General features: G+C 41.8%; 2 protein-coding genes across 11 annotated transcripts in view; one reads left to right on the top strand and one right to left on the bottom strand.

The window, feature by feature from the left end:
* Positions 1-11,197, bottom strand: part of MARCHF10 (membrane associated ring-CH-type finger 10) — a 44,154-nt gene extending 32,957 nt beyond the window's left edge. For 2 of the 7 annotated variants that reach the window (XM_083809587.1, XM_083809588.1), the window contains exons 1-4: positions 9,013-9,076; positions 6,737-6,826; positions 4,789-4,891; positions 2,110-2,255 (exon numbers count right to left, since the gene is read on the bottom strand). The gene's annotated coding sequence lies outside the window, so the exon portion shown is untranslated. Of the gene's footprint in view, positions 1-2,109; positions 2,256-4,788; positions 4,892-6,736; positions 6,827-9,012; positions 9,107-10,116 lie in introns of those variants that run through there. The other 5 variants (XM_083809583.1, XM_083809585.1, XM_083809584.1 and 2 more) reach the window with 5 other exon arrangements.
* TANC2 (tetratricopeptide repeat, ankyrin repeat and coiled-coil containing 2) overlaps positions 10,025-19,400 on the top strand; it is a 282,115-nt gene continuing 272,739 nt past the window's right edge. For 2 of the 4 annotated variants that reach the window (XM_083809532.1, XM_083809548.1), the window contains exon 1: positions 10,027-10,163. The gene's annotated coding sequence lies outside the window, so the exon portion shown is untranslated. Of the gene's footprint in view, positions 10,164-11,203; positions 11,282-19,400 lie in introns of all 4 variants that reach the window. The other 2 variants (XM_083809550.1, XM_083809549.1) reach the window with 2 other exon arrangements.

Genomic DNA, 19,400 nt, shown 5'->3' with positions numbered 1-19,400 from the left:
GTAAGGAGAAGTCCATGCAGTTGTGATCTTGCTGTTGGGGACTGGCAAAGCATCACAGGGACCGGAGTTCAGAACGGCTCTTAGTAAAGCAGACTGGAACCAAGATTTCCTCCAACTTTTTCTGCCTCATTGAAGTTTCATCCTTGAAACTCCTTTACCCAGACATGTAGGCTAAGGGAATATGTAATGTCTGTAGCTCTTGAGAGTGCTTAGGCATGAGTGAGAAATCTAACTGTACTCAGTGCCTGAGATCCAGCTGGGCATGGCCAGTATTGTTTAGCTCTCCTGGGAACCTGACTAGAAGATTTAGCACTTCTTGGCGTTTATTCTCTGGATTCCTAGCTGGTAAACCAATAAAAAAAAATGTCGATTTCCTTTATTAAAAAACAAAAACAATCACCACCAACAAAAAACACCTCCAAAAAACCACCTCCCTGTGTTAATATGCTTTGGCTGTTTTTCTAATGTTTAAAGTGTATCACAGAACTTTTGGGGTATTTTGGATTAAGACGAGTTCAACGGAACTACCAAATGGTGTTTTGGAAAACAGATTAACCTTTGTGATGAGCCATGTCTGTTTTGAGAAATATCATACTCTGATGAGAGATGCAGCACTACGTTTTCATGTTTAATACATTTTAACTCTGAGAATCTCCTTATGGAGATGACAGCAAATGGAAAACAGACTATGAACAGCAATAAGCACAGATATCCTGATCTCAGCACATTAAAGTTATCTGGGAAATAGCACGACAATTGCAGCAGCAGACTCTGTTCTTATGTTCTTAGGAAATTGGGTACCTGGTGAGATACAATCATCAGATGTGGTATGTTGTAGCTGATCATCCTACAGGTGGATTAAGCAAGTGGAAGTTTTGGCTGAGGGAGAAGCAATTCAGTTTGCAACTCAACTCGTTTATGGCCGTCAAATTTTGAGATGGCGTGAACTTTTACTCATTGGGCTCCTTTGTGCATTTTCTAGCACTGGTATAAGATTTCCCTAGATTTTCTACAAGGTGAAGACTTTTCTGAGACCAGAGACTTTTCCCTACCTTATTTTGAATCCCTAAGGAATCTATTTTTCTGTAATTTCTAGCCTGTGAAACGTTATAAACTGGTGACTGGGAAGACTCACAAAACCTGCATTAATGCACTTCTGAGTTCGGCAGCCCCCTCCACCCTCACTTGTTTTCAGTTACACTCAAACAAAAAAAGCTTGCTTTTACCTTACAGAAAGGCAAATATTAACATAGCTTAGTGTGATATAATTATTGGTCTTTGCCACCTGGAAAACTCAAGAACAGCTTTTGGTGTGTGCTATACCATTGAAGAACTTTGGATTTATATATATATATATTTAAACTAGTTTTATGAAGGAACCAGTCCTTGTGTGATCATAGTGTTTTCCTTAATGTCAATTCAGTCTTGTCCCAACTTTTGTATTATGGATGAGCAATTGTATAGGGTAGTATGTTCAAAATAATTAAATTTCGATTAGTGTTGTTGCAACAGATGGCTATGGATGACTGAAAAATCATTAAAACCACACAACCAGTAGAATATCTGAGTTATCAGTGTCTTACACTAAAAATAAGTTCAAGCAAAAACATAACCAAACTTCTTTTGATGATCAGTGAGATCTCACCCCATGATGCAGCCCCATGATTATGAACTGCAGTTCTGGTCTGCAAGATGGTGAACAACTATTGAGTGAATAACATAATCTGGGGAGCTCTGCATCGCTACTGAATTACTGTGGTCCCTTGGACTTCTGTGAGTCTAGCCATTACACAAGTACTTTTGCATCATGTAATGTACAACAGTCCCTTGTTTTACTGAGCATTAAGGGGCTTAAATGAATTTTATTTCTTCTTCATTCTGCTGTAGAAGCACAGTACAGCTTTGTCATGAACAAGAATCTGACCCCTCTGAGAAACTGAAAGATGCAGTGGGTGTAGGAACAGCTGAAAAATGTAGTTGTTAATTGAATTAATTTTTCTTAAATCAGTTCTTGTGGCTTTTTATTCTTTTTCTTTTGGATTTTTAAGGCAGGTGCTGTAAAATTGAATCTTTTGCATTGCTAGGTCTGTATGACCACAACGTAGTTACCTGTGTGATGCTTGATGGCCACGGTGTGTCATAACAACCTGTAGCAAAGATGGAACTTCAGATTTCCTCGCTTTGTTTTTCCCTTGTGTGGAGTTTTTGTTTCTTTCAGCTTGTTCTCTGTTCTGCTTCTGTAGTTTCAGACTTGCCTAAGGAGCAAAACATATTATTTGCCTGGAATTAGAGAGAATTTTCTACGTTATGCACCTGGATGAGATGATCTCATGTCTGTGTGTTCAACATTCATATTCTTTGAGGTACATCACGTGATAAAAGAGTTAATCCACTGAATGACTAAACTCACCACTGATGGGAATAATTGTCTGACCTAGTAATGCAATAATCTTGGTAAACGTAAACAAAAAACACTTCAGTGGTTTATTGCATTCAAGGATGCTCATTGCTAAACCAGAAGATAAAATCTGTAAAACGAGGGGGCTAATGTTTTCCATGGAGTTTTCTATTCCTTTCCTTACTTGTGCAGAAAACTCATCTTAGACAACAAAAAATGCTTTTATTTGTTTTCCAATTATTCTTACACCAAAATACTGCAGAAGTGCTGCTATCAATGCAAGTGGTCTTGCTGTGCAACTACAGAGTGGTCTTGATGATCAGTCTGATTGTGCAGCTGTTTGTGTTTTTCTCTTAACTCATTTTTTTTTGATTTTCCTATTTTAATGCTGTCATCATTCGTTTGAGCAGGTAGAATGGCCACAAACATTAGATTCACCTGCTTAAGCCTTATCCTATGAAAAAAAGGAATCCCTGGCTACTATCAACATCATACAGCAGCCTCTATCCTCCACAAATATTTGGCATACTGGAATAAAGGGGGATAAAAGCAGCAGTGCCTTGCTGGTGTACACTCTGCTGTGTATAAAGCTGTCAGAGTGGCCTATAAAGCCGAACTGTTACATGCCAGAATCTGAAGCGCTGTTCTGCCAACTGTAAAAGGTGTAAAGACAGCTTCTGCTTCTGTCCTGTTAAACTTCCCCCAAGAGCTTCTTGAGCAGCCCGTAGCACATGTGACTGGAAATTCAGTGCCATACGTCCCTGCTTGACACTGAGCCCACTGAGAATTTGCACAGTGAACACACATACACTTTTTCTATTACTGCGACTATCAAACCAGAGATAAGTTTTAGTGTACAATTACTAGAAAAAGTATTCTAGAAGTTAAAAACCACCGTTTCCACCAATAATCATAAAGCTAAAATACTGCTCAACTTAGAAAGCAAGCAAATTCTCATAGTTTGGGTCTTAAGGACATATATTTATATGATGCATAATTTGTTTAGCCGTTGGCCTAGGAGGACTCACAGCTGTATCCTAAAAGAAATGAATAAAAGAAAAAACTTTTTCTCAGCGGGTCTTTATTTGAATGTACGCTACAAAGTTTGCCCTTGTGGCATTTAGTCAGTAGTCTAGCTTCATCAGAACCAAGTGTTTCTGAAGTTAATGGAAACACTTAAATCTGATCTAAAGTCTTCAAGAAATGCTAATTCCTGCAACCCTTATTTACTTGCAAAATTTTCTGCCAAAAATTGTGCAGTCAGACTCAGATTGCAAATCCCTTAGAGATGAGCAATTGTTTGTATAGAGTGAACAACCATAATGAAGTTGGTGGTAACAGGTACACCATCTCAAAAACATAGGTAATAGATTCACAGTCTTGTCCATAAATATTATAGTTTGCACCTGCTTGAGTGAGTAGACTTGCCTGCCAAAGAAACTATCTTAATTTATGGACTGGAGACAGATTGTATAGTGTGCTGTTTCTAACAAAAGCTCCTACGCTGCTCAATTTTTCCCTCCTCCCCTTTAGGCTTTTAAATTATTGACAATAAGATAGCAGCTGCAAACAGATGCATTTATTTCAGTATAGCAATATCATATTCCAGCAATCTTTCTGGATGTTTCCTTTATTGCTTTAGTTTTCCCATTTTAGTTAGTTTAAAAATCTATTAAATTGTAACAAGTCAATGGAGTGACTGTATGAACAGCTTTGCAGAGTTCTAAATTTACTTGCAGTGACTCCATATCAAACTGGCCCAATCTGCAAATCAACAGATGATATAACTGCCATCTTTACAAATTTCGTCTTGGCTCTAAAATTCATTATGTGATCTCTCTCCCTCTTACATAATTACCAGTAATAAAGACTAGCATTCAGAATTTAGCTGAGAATTATTCTGATGATGCATGAAGCAGAAGAGGCTCCAGATGCTCTCTTGAATAGCTATCGTTGCTTAGTAAGCAATTAGGAGTAGTCACAGTCTTTTACTGTATTTAAACAGCAAGTGGGCTACTGGGGCCTAATCCTTATAAAGGCTTGTAAGTGTTACTGAAAAGTTAATAATATTCTAAAGCCAGGAGTAGAAATTCCACTTGTGCTAGTGCAGTAAGTAGACAGGACTTAAGGATACATTTGAAACGTATGTTAAAATATTAAAATATTATTAAGCCCTGCAGAAAATAAATGCAGAACAAAGATGCTGATGGAAATGTTGCTGCATGACTCTTTTTTTTTAACTAATGATATAAGATAATGAAATAAAAGTTATATAATTCAGAAATAGCCATTTTAGAAGAACTACTCTCAGACAATACAAAGAAAAAGTGGAAATAACGTTTAACACGCTGCAGTCATCTCTTGCTTTTCTATGTTGCTTTCTGGCCTACCTGAGACTCTGAATCTGTCCTGTGTGGCATCTCCCTCAAATATCGTGCGTTGCTGACGAACTTCTGAGGCTGTGCTTCGTATCTCACACCAGGTAACCAAAACCTGTACACAAAGCAAGTATGTTTTCTTTTTTTTCTTAGAGTTGATTCTACTAAAATGCAATGTTGCTTTGCCATTGGTGGCAAATTAAAGCTTTGACTTACCAATTCCAACTGTTGAGGTTACAAAATTCCTTACTACTTTAATTAAGTTTGGTCTATTCATTAACATGAAACTAGTGGCATTGGGATTCAACAGAGCATTAGTTTCATAGACGGGAAACTAGGAATCTGATCACAGGAAACTTCAATAACGTTAGGATATTGTCAGAATTTAAAGTACGTTATGGACAGAATTAGTGTTCTTTTCTGAGCAATCTCTAGGCCCTATGGTAATTCATCAAGTTTTTACTAAAGTAATAAATTGAAACATTCTAGGATTAGTACACTAGCAGATGTCTTCAGCCTCACCACAGTAACACAGGGACCAAGCTAGGAGTACAGAGCCATAAAGACCGCTTGCCTAGACTACTGTGTTCCAGCTTTACGGGATAATCCTACTTGTTTTTTGTTTTTTGTTTTTTTCTCTTTACTCATTTTCACACTGTTCCTCTTCAGAGCGATAAACACAGCCTGGTATTTGTCATCCTGGACTGGATATAAAGATTGTTTTAAAAATATATTGTTATGCCAACACAATGATTTCTGTAGTTTGGTTTAATTCTAACCATAAAAGGAATATGTGCTCTGTGCCAACTACTACTGAAAGCTAAATCTTGTCTTAACGTGTCTGAGGATGACATTACAAGGTAAGTACAATAACTGCATGACTCAATCTATGTAGAACAAAACCATGTTTCTGCCTATAGGGAAGAGTGTGGAAGAGGAGAGAGAAGGTACTACCAGACATTTTCCATATGGTGGTTTGAACCATACGGAAATAGTTTGGCAACTCTGTGGTTTCTCATCATGACATCACCTGTACAGGTCACAAAATTGGTTTTAATATCCCTGACTTAATTGGGGATTTTGAAGTTGCTAATACCAAAGCACTGTCTTTATAACTGAAAAACCTGATCAACCTTAGTGCTGCTCTACCCAGCCCTCTATTTGGAGCTGCATGTTAAAGAGAGAATCCATTTCTGTCTGCTTAGAAGCTCTCCACACAGCTGCGGATTTATTTGCTCCCCAAAACAACATGTTTTGGGGAGCAAATATTACCTTCTGTACATATCCAGAAGGTTCATCATTTGGTTTCAACTAAATCTGAAACAAAGGAGAGCTAATGTGAGAGAAGACATAGCAGCATGATCCAAGGAGCAGTATGCAAATTTCTGGTGATCCAACTGGCCTGTAAAAATAGATGTGTTCCATGCACCAGAGGAGATAATGTGGGCTATATTCACAGAGAATTAGGGAGATAAATCAGAAGTGCTAAGAGCAAAGCTCATAGACTGTGGAGCACAAGGCAGTCTTTAAGAAAGCACCATGACAACATTTTTCTGAAAGAATCCAAGATATCTAAGGGGATGTCAAAATCAAAGTTTCTTAGATATGAAATAGATGTTCTGAGAATGTACTTCAGAAATCCGTATCACAAATTATCAAAGGAATCAAGAAAGCTGATAAAAATGTGCTAGCTACCATCCTGAACTATTTTCCTGATGTCTTAACTACTTAGCATCTGTCAAAGAAAGCAATGAACCTTGTTATAGCCAGTGCAAACTAGAGATGAATAATAGTCAGGAATTTGATATCCAAAAATATTATATAGATTTGCCAATAACTCAACAGATTGCCAGAGAGAGATTGTTATGGAAAATCAAGTTACTTATTTTCAGAGAAAGAGCAAAATGTGATTAAAAAAAATAAAATATAAAGGACATATACTGGATCACTAACGACATACCTGCAGCTCCAGCTGTATGAACGTCACAATTTAGTCCTAATACCTCCTTCTTCACTGAATACAGCGATCACGTGCAGTCTGTGAGAATATCTCAAACACCACAACCAGTGCAAATTTTGCTTTCAAAATTTGTCATAAAAACACACAATGCACATTTGTATTTTCACTGTTCTCAAGCAATAAACTGCAACGTCACCCATGTAAAAGGCCAATGTAACATTGAAAATGTGTCAGCTAAGCAGTAGCAGACAAACAAAATACCTCTCCCTGTATGGCATAAATTGATTGTTGGCAATCTCAGGAAATGAAAACAATGATTAAGTGAGATGTGAGGAATGACCTTATGCTTTGCTTTTCATAACATGTTGGGAAGATAGCATGGGCAAAATTCCACTGATGCTGATCATGTCCTACATCTTTAATAACTGAGAAGATTTGGCGTTTTCTGCAGGACTGATATTTAAATACAAATTAATGATGACTCTAGAATTAGAGAAATGGAAAGACCTGTTTCCATGAAATGAAAATCATGCTGTCTAACCGTAAATATGTCATTTAGTGGTTATGCTGGCAATGCATAACACTATTTCTGCAATTCATCAGCTTCCATGTCAGAACAAAAAAATGCATTTAGAGTTGTCCATAGTGCAGGTACTGGTCCATGATGGCATTACCTACCCCCTGTAAACCAGAAGGACACAGGACATTGGAGGCTCAATGATTACTTAAGAAGAAAGGGCAAGAGACTCTGAAGCCAGAAGCTACGATCCTTTCCTTAGACACTGTTTACGTAGGCATTTTCAGTGACTTAATATTTTAAGAACTGTGACACACCAACGCTTGAGACTATTTTCCCTATCAGATAGTGTAGTTCAACCTGCTAAAGTTATTCCCCAAGGGCCAAACTCAGTCCTGTTGCATCACTAAAAGTCTGCTGTAGTCTGTATGCTGGTGTTAACGAAAGGGGAGTAGAGCTCAGAAAACACAAATGCTTTCCATTTTTTCTCTTTTTTTTTAAGCTGATGTTGAAGACTCTCTGGAATTTGAGAACTGTCCATGTTTAGGCCACATCCTGCAGAACACTAAAGCATAACTTAATGATTTTAATTTGTGAACAACAGGATTAGAAGCAAGTGTTTTGTGGGATTAAGGTCTTTATTTAGGTTTTAATAATCTATTATCATATTTTTGTGGTATTTTAAGAATATCAGCTCTTAACGTTTAGCATAAATCTTCAACGTTTGGGATTTTTTATTAAAGTACCTTTTATTAAGCAAGCTTTCAGTAGCTGTTTAAAGCCTTCAAAAAAGTTTGAAAATAGGTCCTAAGAATGTCATAAGTATATCTTTAAATATCAGAAATCATCAAGCATCATAAAAAAAAAATCTCTATTTTAATGTCACAGTTATAAAGACAATACTATGCTCATAGTACTGGGCATAAATGTATTTCCATCAAAAAAACAAAACAAACAAAAAAACAAACTAAAAGCTAGGTCTGTCAGTTGCCTATGGACTTAAATAACACTTTGTATTTATATTTTTCCTTATTTATCTATTATATTATTTCTTACAAGTGCAAATCCCACAATCCTTCTTATACACGCACCAGTATTGTACATATGGCTATAAATGAACCAACTCAAAGAACACCAGAAAATAAAACAGAAGAGAATGCAGATTGTATGGGTCATTTTGTCTCCCTCAAATGATTGTGAACTACTAGCATACGTGTTTCCACTATGCCCACTGCATGTCAAGCAGAGAATGAAGAGTGCTGTACTGAAAGAAATTAAAATCCTCTCTGTAATATGCTTCTGCCTCAAAAAATAAACAAACACAAAAACACTAAAAATGAGTGTCAATTAGTTTCCCCCTTCTCTTTTGCTTTTGCAGAGAATTGGTGAGGACAAAAGGCGAGAGGACTATGTATCTGGTATTCATCCCTTTTCTTGAAGAAGGATGTGGAAATAATAAAGGAAGTTCAAAGGAGGGCCACACAAATGATCCAGGTCCTGGAAAACAAGCATTACTGATGTAAGGCTTAAGGAGCTTATCTTACTTAGCTTAATTGAAAAGAAGGTTAAGAGGTGACTTGATCACTGTGTGTATCTACACACACCTTTAAAAAGCACCTGATAGCGAATGGCTTTGCAACTGTACTGACAAAAGCAGAACAAGATTTACTGCCTTGCAAAGTTGGCAGGCGAGTTTTAGAACAACCACGATCACACGATTACCTAGTGCTGAGGATAACCGAGCAGTGGAACAGCTTACCAAATGGTGAACTTGCCATCACCTGAAATATTCACAATTAGTTATCTGCTTAAAAGACGCTGTTTTGTCCAGCTTCTGGGCTAAATCGCGTGGTCTGTGAATGCAAGCAGATTGATTGGGCTGGATGATTTTTGAAGCCCTTTCTGATCTCAAATCATGTGAATCTATGAGTTTTCCTGTTTGTCCTTTAATTCACGGATGTCATAAGGACAATGACATTGCCAGCAGCTGCAATCAATAGGCTCGTAACAGTTGCAGCTTTGTATTAACACAATTCAGATCTCTTGTTTCAGAGCATCATCTGTTCAGCTATGGAACTGAGCAAGATTTATGCTGGCCTCACCCTTTAACATGTATTCTTAGGACAATTTCCCTTCTTTTTAAGCATCGAAGAGTGGCTAAAAATGAAGGGGTGGCGCAGGATGGGATGATAGAGCACAAGAAATGGCAGGCCAACTCATCTTTTTTGATGTCTGGCTAATCTTCCCGCTTTGTATGATTAAGGTCAAACTGATTACCCGGTTATTTTTCTTCAGGCAGATTACTGTAGGGAGGCTTTATTCTTCCCAGGAGCACGGGGCACGGTTTCCAAGCTGGGCTCAGTGGGGTATTCCCCCTAGGGGATATTATCAGCACCCCTGGCTGATTGTTTTATAACTTGTGAGGCGAATTTTCTGGAGGACCTAAATGTTTAACCCTGATGATATGAGGAAAACATATTGTCTTGCAATATCCGCATGAGGGAACAAAGCAACTTTTGTTCACCTCAGCTTTGGGTACGGCCAACTCCAATGGGGCCATGCCAACCATCACCTGTCCTGCTGCCAACTTCCCGCGGAGGTTCCTCGGCGTTAATTACCCTGTTTAATCACAGCCAGCTGTTACAACAGCCAGAGATCGGTGGCAGTTCCTAGTAGGGGGGGCTCCCCACCCTACAGCAGCTCTACCTGCCCGGGGCCGGCGGGGGGGCTCGGGGAGCACCTGAGGCAGCCACGGAGGAGGAGGAGGAGAAGGTGAAGAAGGAGGAGAAGAAGGAGGAGAAGGAGGCGCTCGTCTCCTGCCGCTGGGGCTCTCCCAGCGCCGGGGAGCCGCGGGAGGAGTTACCTGGCCGAGCTGTGGAGGCCATTTCCCGGGGAGAAACGCGCCCGGGGGTGAGTGAGGGGGGTGCGGGTGGCTGGGTAAGAGCGAGGAGCGCTGCGGGGGTCGCCCTTTCGCCGCCCACCCCGCTGAGGGGAGCGGCTGCCCGCCGGGAGGCGGCCCCGGGCCGGCGGTGGCCGCCTGTTGCCGCGGTAGCCGGGCCCGCTGCCCGATCTCCCCCCCCGGCTCCTTCCCCGCCTCGCCGGCCGCTCGGGGCGGCGCCGTCCCTGAGGAGAGCGGGGGATGGAGGCGCCATGCCCGCGCCGCAGCACGGGGAGCCCCGGCCTATTGCCCCTGTTTTCTTCCCTCCAGTCTGCCCCTTCCCTCAGGCCCTGGGGCCGGGGGAAGGCTCCTGTAGGGTTATGCTCCCCCTGTAGTCCTAAAGCCCAGCGGTCGCAGCGTTTCCCGGTGCTGAGGCGATGGCAGTGCCTCTCCCCTCAGGCGCTGAGCGAGGGGGAAAGTCCCTTTTTTGGGTCCCGACTCCCCCACGGTGTTTGCAGGCTCTGTGGAGATGGCGGTTCCTGTCCTGTCAGGCACTGAGTGTGTGTGTGGGGTCCCTTCTTCCCCCCCCCCCGGTATTGCCAGGCCCTAAGGAGATGGCAGGATGGCTCTCCCCGTGGTGCCAGGGTCTGTTTTCAGGTGTTCCCAACCCTTTTCTCCGTCCCTGGGGAGCACCCAAGGGCCAGTTCCTGTGCCCTCACCTTACCCTGAGTTGCCCCGAGGGGCTTGGGTCTGCCGCGGCCCTAAGGGGTCTGTGAGGGGTGGGAAGCGGCGTGTCCTTGATGTCAGAGCCCATTTTGGTACTGATTTGGTGCATGGCCATGGTCATGTCGTGGGATATTCCCGTGGTAAGCCTCCCCGAGGATGTTAGATACATCCGCACACAAGCAAAAAGCATCAGGTGCAACTGCTGTTCACGTTTCTGGCATCACGTGTTGGGTATTTTTGTTCCTGAAGAATGCTTCCTGCAAATTAACCACACAGCCGTTGTGTTTTTAATTCTAACCCAGACGTGCCTTTTGTTTGTTTGCTTTTTGTCTTGCTCATCTTCCAGAGGAAAGCAAACGTTCAATGCAACGTCAAGCTTGTGACATGCAAGCATGGATGGAACTACACATGTTCCCGAAGTCAGGTGCATGTTATTATTTTGCTATGTAGAAAGGAGTTTTATTAATATTTTGATATGCTTAAACTCTAACGACATCAACACAACGTCTCCGGTGTTTCTATACATGTTACAGCATAGACATCAGAGATTGCTCTGTGACTGCCTGGCACATACTAACATTTTGTGTTTCTGTCCTACTAACAAGGACAAAAAGAGTAAATGGACAAAACAGACACTAGCAAAGAAGAGTTATATTTAAAGCCTTTACTTTGCCCTTAGTTCACCCTCACTGTTCTTAATATTGTCAGGTTTCCAGAGCTCAGTGGTATCTCTTAATTTGGAATTTCCTTGTTTGTTGAGGTCAGGCTGCGAGGATTATTCTAATGATTTTCTTACTGTTCATGCAGTCTCTTATTGCAAGCAGGAAAAAAACTTCAAAATGTTGGAAACTATTAATTAGAAAGACAGCGAATATTGCCCAAGAGTATCATGTTTCAGAGTAACAGAAATACCTTACTTGTGTCAGCATAGCCGTGGCTATTTCTTTCACTTAATGGGATCCTTATTCTGGTTTTGGTGCCTGTGCTGCATGTGGATTTCTGAAGTATATGAAAATAAAGCAGTCATTGCCCCGAAGAAGTTAAAGACAGAACCTCATGAGAATCTCCACCAGCTATTGTAATATAACCTAAATAAGGGGTGTAACCTTGTTAGGCATTTCTGTAGATCCCATGTGACGTGTAGTAATATGCTTAAATCCCCAAATACTGTTGTAAATCTGGCCCATAATCTATAGTGCACAAGCAGCAGGGATCTGGAAGCAACATCTGCTCAGAGTGCATATGAACTACATCTTAATATATTATGGTACTGAGTCAGGGCCCCACTCTTCCCCCCCCCCCCCCAAAATCAAACTGGCTTTAGTAATGATTTAAGCGATCACAGACTCAGATCCATCGTGGATGTAGAACTGACCATTTAGCCATTAATTCAGTGTGTTTGGCTTTTTAAAAATTGAATCTTCAGATGCTTTTTTTCTTTTTTCATTTGACCTTACCTTGCCCTTACTGTCTGTATTGTTTCAGGAATGATTTTTTTCAATGCTGACTTTCTTGCTAATATAGCAATTGTGCTGGGCAAATGACAAAGGCAAAGAACTAGCAGAAGATGAAAGCCAACTGGTGTTACCCATATGATTTAAAGTTGCATTTTCTTTATATAAACAACATGCCTGAGGTTGCTGCTTCAGCTTGCTTTATCCCACCAATGAATCTCTGGATTTACATGTCAGTCTGTGTTCTGCATTATATCTTTTTTCCGTTTCTTTTTTTTTTTTTGGGGTGTGTGTGATTCATTATAGTTTAGCATCATAAAGAGAATCTCTGGTGGACAACATATACAAGTCAGAGACACCATTATAAAATTGCTGTCCTGCAGTTCATGTAATCAGGGATATGCCCTGAGAGGAAGCTTTAGCTTCGCTGAGATCCTTTTAGAATTCTTGTGTGGCAACATTTCTCCAGCATGCCCCTGAGTGAGTGGTATCAAGTGATTTTTCAGAGCCCGGGTTTCTTGTTTTGTGCAGTTTTATTTTAGGAATAAATACTGCAAAATCCAGCTCAGGGCTATGAAAATGGGAAGGTCTGAGCCTTGTCGGCCCCTTTGGAATGACATGTCATATCAGGATAACGGTTATGAGACTCGTGACCTTGTTTGCAAGGGTGTCCTAAACAAACAGTCGACAGCACCTCACAGACAGTTACAATATTTGATTGTAAAGAGTTATCATAGCAGTATAAAATCTTTCAGAATAGCAACAAACCTCACCTGGCTCACTGAAGTTACACTTGAGTTCAGATTGTTCCTGAAGTTGAGTAGTCAGGGTGGTTTTTTTTTTTTTTTTTTCCTCCCCAAAATTACAGTGTGGCCACGACAGGAACTTGAACAAAGCTGAGAACAGTGGTATTTGGGAAAACCAGAATATCGTGCTTTTTGCAGGCCTGCAGACTGCCTAGGGGGGAAATCTGTTAAGAGCTAGACCTTTGCGTGGAGATCTGGTTCCTCCCCCCGCCACCATCTGGGAATTGATTATATTCTTAGAGGATCGTGAGTTGTTTGTTGTGTTCTAAAGATGGATCCTCTTGCACGAAAACTGAAGTACAGATACAGATGAGAATAGACTGACTTCAGAAACAATGGAAATGAATGCTAAATTGAACAGTAACGCTTTGGTGTAAGACACTTTAGAATCAGGTTCTGCTGTCTAAACAAAACTACATCTTGGTGCTTTCACTGTGCTACACTTAAAAGTCAGAAACAAAGCAAAGAATGAACAATTAGCATGCAAGGCGCAATCTTTAGAAACATATTGCATGTATATCTCAAAATTCAGTGGCTCAAGTACTGATTCACTTAAATTACATTATTACAACAGTCTTTGTTCATTTTGATGAATAAATTAATGAAATGCCATCTAACTAAAATGTGGAAGTAGTTTAATGGAGGACGAAAGTATAGATAGATAGAAGAAGGGATTCTACAAGTTAGTAGACAATAGGTCCATCAGTTATTACTGAATAATACAATGGTCTTAATAGATAGAAGAAGGGATTCTACAAGTTAATAGACAATAGGTCCATCAGTTACTACTGAATAATACAATGGTCTTAATGTGACACTCAGCTCAGGAAACCTGTTAACTGGATGTTGCCAGAAGCGAGGGTGGCAGACGAGGGAGAGACTTTCTGCACGCTGTAGGATCTCTGCTTTCTGCAGATGTCAGTAGCTTTTGCTGCTGGCCATAAACAGGACAGCGGGCTAGGTGTGTGTGCAGGAGCCCCTCAGAGAAGCTGAAGTTGTCATAAACAGCCTTTATTTGCCAGCTCTGTATCCCTTTACCATGCTAAATGCCATTTGCCTAAGTTTGATAACACAACTCTAGTACTGCGGGATTGAAGAAGTGAAGTTTGGCGGGGGGGGGGGGGGGGGGGGGAGTGTTGCTGGTTACAGCCAAAAAATGTGTGTGCTTCAATTTAAATGAGTGACATCTGGCAGGTCTGAATTACGCAGCTGGAGGAACTCCAGCATTCTCGGACTCCTAGATATGGGCTAGTAATTGCCTCCGGTCTGAAACTATTTTTTACCAGGCAAAGCACATAATTTGGTGCTGTTTATTATAAGCTATGTTTTACTTGAAAACCACAACAATCCTTTGTCCTCTGAGGAATGTGAAGTTGCATTTGGGCCCTTTTGATGGGGTTTTCTCTTTTAGCCTTTGTTCTTGGATTTGCCGTGCAGGTTAATGTCTATTTTGTAAAGATGGGCTGGCCCCAAGCACCCAACAGCCCATATTTGTGTAAACCCGACATGGGATGAGGAATCCAGCTCAGACCTTCAGTCTGTCCTCTGGTTAAAGAAAAAATATCTATGGTCAGCCCTCTGTAAGTAGCTATTACAACTGGAAGCTGAAATGCAGAACCATCTCTACTTCTTCCATCCTCGCTTGCCCTCATAGGGGTCAGATGTGAAGTTGAATTTCTTCAAAGGCTGTTTGCATCTCTACGCTGTTTCCTGCGATGGGAATCATCGATGCAAAGAAACACTGCTGCATAGGTCAGGACTTGAGCCTTGTGGGTACAGCGAGGCCACATTAAGGAATTAAGGATGCTGATGGTGCAAGACCAAAGTGAACTTTTTTTTTTCTAAGGCCTTAAGTTATGAATTACATATTCACAATGTATATTTGAATGGCCTTGTTACCCTGCTCTGATTACTGGCAGATGCTCTACAGCTAATGGTGTCATTTCTGTTACTACATCAGTTGTTAACTGGGCCAGAAAACAGCCTTTAAGATTAAAGTTTAATCAGTCCAAGTATTTGGAGAGCGAGCAAGTATAGCTTTTATTCTTCTCGAGAATTATAGTCTACTTCTTTGAAATCCCTGGCAGAGATAGAATGTTCTGTCAGAAAATGTCTCCAGTGAGAAATAGCAGGCAAAGAATATTTTCTGTGGGATGGCATGAGCAACCTTGTGCTTTAAAGCTTGTATATTAATTGCTTGTTAATGGGCAGCTTTTGGCAGAATTTCTTTCTGGTATGGCCTCAAGAATTTTAATGGAGCATCAGTCAGTGAGTGGAGAAAATACACTTTAAAAACAATAAGCAGGGTTCTTGGTAGTTGTGTCAGTTGGTGACATTGGCTAAATCAGTCATGTTCTACTTCTGGTCAGTTGTAAACTCTGCAATAACTTCATTAACAGGAGGAAGACGCGTTATATTCTTCCAACTCCAGCGCAGTATGTTTTTCTGGAGCCCCCCCTCCCCTGGCACCGGTGTTTTCAGAAGGGTTCTAAGAGTCAGACAGAAATGCTAAAGCCCCTGCAGATATTATGTTAAGGAGTGCATTTTTGTGTGTCATGTTCAAAGGCCTCCGAAAGTGATTCCCCAAATGTTTTCAAGCTCACTGAATATTTTGTATGCAATGTTTTCACAAGCAGGGAGGCTATTACAAGCACGAGTCTAATAGGTATACCAGCAGATATTTCCATATGTGTAAATATGCGCACAATGTCCTCTGGGGATAAGAGAGGTCTGGTTATCCTCTGCTCATGAAAAAAACAGTGCTGCTGAGGTGACTGAGCCTCTCAATTTTGATTCCTATGCTTCCTCCTCTTTTGGTGGTCATTGGCTGAAATTTCCCTTAAATAGGGTATATTTCCCAGAAAAGGGGTATTCTTCCCAGCAAAGAAGGAAGAGATTTGTTTAACAACATACCTTAAAACAGCCAAAGGTAACGTGGAAAAAAAACTAGTGGGAAACCTGCAAAGTGCAGGAAAAGCCTTCAGCTTACGCAGAACGCGATCTTTGGTTTGAAAAGAGGAGTGCTGTGCACCCGAGAGGTTTTGTGTACCCAGTCGCTCTTTGTGGTGTCACCTCTCTTGTTCCTGGTCACCTGGTTTGACAGGAGGAAGGGGAATTCTGAATTGCCCCTCCTTGAATGAGCTTCACGTTCCACCTGGCACGCTGACTGCAGTTTTGGCAGCCTGGGAACTGAAAGGGAAGGGCATGCAGCAAGCTCTCCTTCGCCGTGGTCTGACACGTTCCCTTCCTAGCTTGCTGAGCGTCATTCCCACAAAAATGCTGGGAGGAACTCCCCCTGTAGAAGAAAGGAGGGCTGGTTCTTTGCTTTCCTCACCTTCTGTAGCTTTGCACCTCACTGCTTCTATTTCCAAGAAGTAGATGTAGTAATCGTAATTCAATGGGATGCGTGTTGTAACGCAGGGACTGGCAAATTTTCCTGGGAGAGAGGAATGACTTCAGACGGTCTTCTTTTTTTCTTGTTAGATGTGTTGAGGGAAACAACAGGAGCTTAGAGGCAGCCTCTTTTGGAGAGGGAAGATGGTACCTGTTACCTTACTGATGGTTTCTTGCGTTTTGTGGAAAGCAGAATGTCCCTGCTGCTGTTAGGGTTCAATGGCAGCCAGAACATAGCAGCTGTTGCCCCTCAGAGATGGGATGCTGCACTTCCCGGGTCCTAGTCCACCTTTTAAGGCCTTCCACATCAATGCCAAAAACTACCAGTCCTTTTTGTTCCCCTCAGTACAGCACAGTGTTTCACAGTATGGGATCAGTAGACAAAAATGTTGCGGAGCCTTTAGGACTGCTGGATCCAAAGCACAGTGATAGTAGCAAGGAACTGGAGAGTTAAACGACTCAGCAGATCCTGCTTTTCACCCTTAAATACACACCTTATTGTATAAACATAAGTACTGTACACACCGCGTGCTCTGCAACCTTGATTCTGCCGTGTCTTTGTCCTTCTGTAGACCTGTAATTGCTAGGCTGTATTTTCTTTAAGGCCAGGACCTCTGCATGCTTAGCACAGAAACTAGCTGTTGGGAGATCGGCTTTAACAAAGGTTTTCATGCGGAGTGGAGCTGAGAGAAGGTTAACATCTTCAGGAAGCAAAGATAATGCTGTAGTCAAGGCCTTAATCTGTAATGGGGATACTGCTCCCCTTGAAGAGCGTTTTAGGTATGGTCATCATCTGTGTGCGTATCCCACTCGTTCCGGGGGAGGGACACCATCAGGTTAGTGAATATACCAAATTAGTCATGCTTTTGCACAGGAGGCTTCCGTTAAACCAGTCTGTCTGTATGGCACACGAGCTTTCATTTAGAATGTGGAAAAATAACCTGAGAACAACCTGGAGCAGAATAAATCTGCTTGTTGCATTGTATCCGCTAAGGATCTTCTTCTCTGTCTAGGTTTAATGCTTGGGAGATGTTCTTAAGTAGTGAAGAGTATGACAGGTGAGGCTAAATTTGAACTCAAACCTAATTCAAACACCTTAAGAAAGCAATGAAGAGAGGAGGCAAAATACACAGAACCCCCCTCCCGAAAAACTGGAAGCGAATCCTGTATGACTAGCTGTATAAACCAAAATGGCTGTGCTACCGTTTTTATTTTGAAGTGCCATTTAAGAAGATGGCTTTAAACTCCCGAGTCACTGTTGGGTATGTCTGTAATTCAAAACTGAAAGCAAAGCATCTACCAGCCATGCCAGGGTTCGCTTCACTCGGGCACGTCCTGTTCAATGCATCTTGTGTTGCTTTAGTCACCGTCTTCAGGTTCTTGATCCACTGCAACCTCCCTGAGGTGCGTCGAGTGCCGTCTCCCTACTCAGCACCCAACCTCCGTCAGCGGCCCAAGTCCTGTGCGGTTGATGATCCTCCATGCTCCCCACGCACACACCAGTGCTCGCTTTGTGCCTTTTCCTTTGTTCTGAGCCTTTCCACGTGCTCGGAATGGCTGTCCAGGCAGACTTCACAAAGCCTCCCGTGTCTTCCGAAAAATGATTCTGAAAACTGAACGTATTTCTCGCCCCTTTCCAACTCAGAAAGCCATACATCCTCCTGTGTACGTTTTGTATTGATTTGTGTGCTCCTTTGGTGCCGTTAGACTGCAAATTTGTGGAGCTGACTCGTATCTGTGCAAAACGTTTTCACCTAGTGCGCATTGCTCTGCTCATCTAAAGCTCTATATAAATAATGAAAACGTACAGGGCTTGCTGGCACAAGTCAGTAGAGAGCTGCGTTTCCTGAGGCTCTGCTTCAGAGCTCTGCTTTGTTTCCGGGAGCTCTGCTTTGTTTTTGGGTCTGTTGTGCAAGTATTTTACATAAAGCTTCATGCGAGTCTCGGTGCTGAGGCTCTGTCTTCCACGTTACGTAAAGTACACGCAGCCCTGTGTTGAACCAGTGTGCGCACAACGCGGAGAAGGCGTAAAGCCAACTTCCTTTCCACTCCCAGCTCTTCCTCAAGTGCAGAAATAACTGAGAAACCTGCCTGGAGCATGGGAGTGAATACTGCTGTCCTGAGAGCGTGCTGAGCTGCGCGAGGAAGGTGTGTCACCGACCCGCACAACGGCTGGGCTTGGCCAACGGATAACGCCGCGGGAACGAGCTCCCCACAAACACCTGCCTAGAGAGACTGGGGTCTCAACTCCGGGATATAAAGTCAACGTGGTTAAAAAAGGCGTACGCTGATTTAGGAACACCTTAGCCGTACAGATAGTGTCTTAAGGCATGGTCAGTAGCAGTGGCCCTCCTGGGATTTTATTGAGTTATTTTTGCATTGTAAAGTGTCTCTGGATAATTTTTTCTCGAGGGCGCTATATAAATAAAACAACTGCCTGATTGATTTAAAGCGAATCTCTTAGATTTTTTGGCTTCCGTTTCTACAAATTACACGTCTGTATTTCCCTGCTTCAGAAATTAAACCAGATATATCATGGGTGGAATGAGATCAATTTTATTACACACAATAGTTCATTAGTGAAGTAGGAGCAATTTTATGTATTTATGCACAGCCTGCCCAGGTTTTTTTTACTGCGGCTCTTTCAGATGTAAATAAAAATATAATGCTTGTTGAGTTCCTTATTAGACAGCATACAGGAATGGAAAGTGTTTGTGGGATTGTGCTGAAGGTTAGATTTTGAAATTTACAGCCTACCATTCGCGCTGGGGTTGGAACCCACGAGTGATGGTTGACGTTTTGGCCAGCAGTGTGGGTTGACCAGAATAATCTCAGAAGCAAAAGGTTGGCTCGTAGTATCATAGAAAGGCTTGGGTTGGAAGGGACCTCA

This window comes from Anser anser, assembly GCF_964211835.1.
Source record: "Anser anser genome assembly, chromosome: 23".
Taxonomy (NCBI): Eukaryota; Metazoa; Chordata; class Aves; order Anseriformes; family Anatidae; genus Anser; species Anser anser.
This window is presented reverse-complemented; position numbering and strand designations above follow the sequence as displayed.